Source organism: Mirounga leonina, unplaced genomic scaffold (assembly GCF_011800145.1).
Source record: "Mirounga leonina isolate KUSES-001 unplaced genomic scaffold, KU_Mleo_1.0 Mir_173, whole genome shotgun sequence".
In the NCBI taxonomy this organism is placed as follows: Eukaryota; Metazoa; Chordata; class Mammalia; order Carnivora; family Phocidae; genus Mirounga; species Mirounga leonina.
In genome coordinates, this window is record NW_023270447.1 from 75,761,640 (window position 1) to 75,766,783 (window position 5,144).

A 5,144-nucleotide genomic window follows, 5' to 3' on the forward strand; every position below is an offset into this window, starting at 1 on the left:
TGTTTGGCAGAGCGACCCTCCCCTGATGGCTCCTCTTTACAGAATCATCTCGGCTTTTCCTGGCCATTTATTTTTCTACATGAGCTCTAGAAACAGTTTTTCAAGTTCTGTAAGAAAAAATCTTGTGGGGGTTTGGATGAGACTTGTTACTAATTAATTTATAAGTTAATTTGGGGAGTATTTGCTGCTTTTAAAAATTGAGTCTTCCCAAACACAAACAAGATACTCCAAACAAAATCTTCCCCACAAGTTAGAAAACAGAAAGGAGTGGATGAGAAGTATGCATTTACCTCCGCTTCCTAGCTATAGAGTGTTGTTGTTGGTTGGCTGGTGGTTGTGCGTTTTTTGGCTTTGAAGGTTTTTTAGGCCTGAGCCTACAAGGTCAAAGAGAATAGGAAAAAAGATAACAACAACAGAGTGTAGGAATCTGGAAAACATCTGCGTGAGAAGTCACTGACTTGGCAGACCCAAGAGACCTGAATTCCCCATAGACAGAGCTCTGGGGAAAGCCAGGGAGCAGCTCAGCTTCTTACGTGGCAAAACAGCCAAAGAACCAGGGATTGGGCACAAAACATGTGTCTGGAAATGGGGGTAAGGAAGGGACTGAGAACAGCAGGACTATTTGAAAACCTGTAGGAAGTAGTTAGACCCTCAAATCCTCTCCCTCACCCCAGTGGAATCATTGAGGCTTATTTTTTGGAGAGAAAAAAACAGAGGTTCTCTGGACAGGAAGGGACCAGCCACATAAAAGGCAGAAGCTACCACACTGAAAATGAAGGATCAAGTGGACATAGTATATATGCATTTAGGAGCCTCTTGCCCCAGAACACTGGCAGCCACTCCAATATCCTCCAAGCAAATTAGAAATGTCTACCCCACAGAATCTCAGCAGACTAAGGGGAAAGATCCAAAGACACTAAACAAGGAAATGATCAAGCCAGACTCCCTCTATATGAAATCTAGAGCCAGGCAGTCCCACACAATTATACAGAGCTTCCCATCAGAGTTTCCCCACTATTAAATAAAGCATATAGACAAGGATCATCAGCCATATGAAGAAAGCCTCTACCAGGAAAGACAAGCCACCTCTGTCATGCCGCCTAAGTTCGACCCCAACGAGATCAAAGTCATGTGCCTGAGGTGCACCGGTGGTGACGTCGGGTGCCACATCTGCCCTGGCCCCAAAGATCGGCCCACAGGATCTGTCTCCAAAAAAGGTTGGTGATGACATCGCCAAGGCAACCGGTGATTGGAAGGGTCTAAGTATTACAGTGAAACTGACCATTCAGAACAGACAGGCCCAGATTGAAGTGGTACCTTCTGCCTCTGCCCTGATTATCAAAGCCCTCAAGGAACCACCAAGAGACAGAAAGAAGCAGAAAAAGATTAAGCACAGGGGAAATATCACTTTTGATGAGATTGTCAATATTGCCCGACAGCTGCAACACCGATCTTTAGCCAGAGAACTCTCTGGAACCATTAAAGAAATCCTGGGGACTGCCAGTCTGTGTGCTGCCATGTTGATGGCTGCCACCCTCATGACATCATAGATGACATCAACAGTGGTGCAGTGGAATGCCCAGCTAGTTAACTACAAAGGAAAATATTTCAATAAAGGATCATTTGACAAGCAAAAAAAAAAAAAAGTAACTTAAAGAAAGCACACTAGGCAGGGAGATGAAATCTTTTTAAAAAAATTCTATCATTAATATCCTCAGAGAGATAAGAGAAGGTATTACATCTATGCAATAAGAATACAGAGTTATGAAATGTAATCATTAGAACCCCAAAAGTACAAATTCAAATTACTATAACAGAAATGAGAAACTCAATAGAAACACTGAAAGAAAAAGTTATCTTCCCCCAAAAGACTAAAAAAACACAACACAGGGGCACCTGGGTGGCTCAGTCGTTAAGCGTCTGCCTTCAGCTCAGGTCATGATCCCAGGGTCCTGGAATCGAGTCCCGCATCAGGCTCCCTGCTCAGTGGGATGCCTGCTTCTCCCTCTCCCACTCCCCCTGCTTCTTTTCGCTCTCTCACTGTGTCTCTCTCTGTCAAATAAATAAAATCTTTAAAATAAAAAAAAAAACACAACACAAAGAAATAGAAAATAAGAATTTTAAAAAGTATTAGAATCTTAAATAATTTAGAATTTTAGAAAGCTCAACAAAAAGAGAGAACAGTGAAAAAGAAAAAAGAAAAAATGATCAAAGAAAAATCCATGCAAACTACCTGGGAATGATCACCATGAATGTTCCGACCACAGGGCTGGTTAAACGTCCGGAACAATGGATGAAAATAGAACCACACAAAAGCACCTTATTGTAGAATTTCAGAACACCTGGGACAAAGAGAATATCTTCAAAGCTTTTAGAGGGAGAAATAATAGGCTATTTTCAGAGATTAGAATGTCATCAGACTTATGAATAGCAGCACAAAAAGCAAAAAGACAATGGAAAAATATCTCTGAAAAGGAAAAGTTATTTCAAACATGATTTCAAACTACCCATAAAGTCTGACTGAAATTATAGTCAAAAGTAACAAGCTCACAAATAAATCTACCTCCCATGTACCCTTTCTCAGGAAGCTACCAGAAGATGTTCTCCATCAAAAGGAGTAAACCAAGAAAGAGAAAGAATCCAGGAAACAGACTCCAGTGTAAGAGGGGCAAAGAGAATGAAAGTGAAAGAAGATGAGATAAGAGTAAAAGAAGATCCTAGGTTGACAGCTGAGCAGCAGGCTAGAGAGCAACCAGTCCAGACTAGAGCAGGTAGGGGGTTCCAGAAAAGAAGATTTCAAAAATCAAAATAAATAAAATACCTGTTGTTATTGAATTTCCTAGTAGGAGATTTGGACAACTCATGGAGGGTTTGGGGATGAATCAGTGGTAAGTACACAGAAAATTATGCAAATGAAAAGCTTAACAAACTACAACTCCAGGGAAAACAAAAAGCTGTACAAGCAAGGAAATGTAATCAAAACATACCTATGACTCAGCTGTGAAAAAAGCATTTATCCAGTTGTAAAAAGGCAAATAGTAACAATTAAGCTAACTAAAATAACTATCCTGGGAGGATGGAAAGGGTGCATGGTAAAGAGAGGGCCAGATAGAAGGGAGCCAAATCCTCTTCCCTGGTGGAAGGTCAAGAGGTAATGCCTAGAACTGAAAAATCACGATGAGCTTGGTTAGCATGGTTTTTTTGAGAAATAGAGTAAATACTAAAAGAAATAGCTAAAGGAGTTGGGAGTGGTTTCTCTAAGGAGTGGGAAGGAAAGTCTTTTAGAAACATTTGACTGTTTAAACTATGAGTATTTATAACTTTGAAGAAAAAAATAAAAGCTAAAATAAAAATAAAAAGATAGACAAAGCAGTCTTCTCTAGTGGAAATGGTGGAGAGAACAGACTCCCCCTTCCCCCATTCAGCCTAATCCTTGATACATCCTCCCTCGGGGGCACCCCAAGGTATTGCCTAGTCGGGGTTCCACCAGACACTATTTAAAAACCAAGGGCTCACAGCTGAAAAGTGGAATCTCAGGCCCTGGGACAAGTGGTGAGGGAGTGATTCTGAACCCCACCAACTTTCCCTGATATCATGGAAGTTTAGAAGGGTTGAGAGCGGATATGAATTAAGGTACAGCATGTGAAACAGTGAATCCTTGCCTATGAGCACTGAGAGATGCCTTAGAAATCACCTATCCAGTCTGAATAGATAGTTCCCCTACAGGACAGGTTGGCCTGAGGATGTTTTCTGGCCTTGAGTGAACTTTGCCCAGCGGAAGAAACGAGAATTGTTGGAGAGTCATTGTTTGTAGAACAACTCTCAACCAATGAGAGATTAGAGTTGGTGGATTCATACCCCAGCTCCCCAACCCCTGCGTAGCAGCTCCTCATGGTATTCCAGCCAGGTCCTCAGAGGACCCCCAGGTGCTCAGAGTGGCTGCTTGCTCTTGCCCCTTGTGTGGATGGGCTGCCTCCCCTTCCCTGTGTCACTTTCCCTCCCTCATCCCTGCTTCCTGGGATCACTTCCCAGATACACTGCTTACACGTATTCCCGAGACTCAGGGTCTGTGTTTAGGGGAACTGAAACGAAGACAATTATCTCACCCCCTCCCTCCACCAATGAGGAGAAATGACCCAGGGAAGGAAAAGAACGTGTCTGATTTTACACAGCAAGTTACTTGCGGAGTCTGACATCACAGAAAGAGCATTAGGCTGTGAGTCACTTGTTGTAGATCTTGGCCTTAGCTACGTGGCCTAGGGCAAGTTCCTGCCCCTCTCTGAGCCTGGTTTCCCCAAGTGTCAGCCTCAGCCTGTAGCCCCACTGACTAGAGGGGCTTTCTCCTTACCTCAGAAAGCCCCTCTTTCTGCAACGCTGCCTGTTATGTACAAATGCTCAAAGCGCCCTAGTCTGAAGTCAAGAAAATGCACACACACAGTGACAAGGAAGCCACAGCCCTGGATGGTAGCTAATTCTCTAATTTCCTTGAGGGTTGCTGAAATTCCTGGGATGCTAGATCGGTGGCATACGAAATGCCCCACCATTTCCCAACCGCATAATGACACCCCCCTCCTTCCTTTTGCCTGGGTCAGCAAATTTGCTGGCCGGCACACCCCTGCAAATGGGGTCATTATGATTGAGAGAGGGAGAGAGAAAGGGAGCAAGATAGAGAGAGGAGGGAAATAACATTAAAGACCAAATCAGTTTTTAAACATTACAACCTGATCCTGGCTTCCCCTGGGGCCCAGCCCCCTCAAGGAGAGCATCAGGGGCTGGGAGCTGGGGGTAGGGTGGGAGGCAGGGGGATGGGGAGGGAGAAAAAGCTTCTGGAATTCCAACTCCACTTCTTCCGACTCTGTAAGCACAGAAGGGTCCCTTCTCCTCTGGGCTTCAGTTTCCTTCTCAGTACAGTGGGAGTACCCCCCCCACACACACACACCCCACTTGTTGGAGGAGTAACCAAGGTCCCGGGTATCCAGAGGCAAGGGCCCGGGGTCAGAGAGCCTGGTCACGAACCCTGACCTTACCATTTCATATCCAGGTTATTGGGAGCAAGTTCATCAGTTTCTCTGAGCCTCTTCTGCTCAGCTGTAAAATGAGACTAAATCATGGTGAAATGGGCTGTCAGGGTTCAAATCCTGGTT

At 44.1% G+C, this 5,144-nt stretch overlaps 1 pseudogene; it reads left to right on the forward strand.

Annotated features, from left to right (window-relative positions):
• The first annotated feature begins 1,093 nt into the window (after positions 1-1,093).
• On the forward strand, positions 1,094-1,591 carry LOC118020299 (annotated as a pseudogene).
• The last annotated feature ends 3,553 nt before the right edge of the window (positions 1,592-5,144 follow it).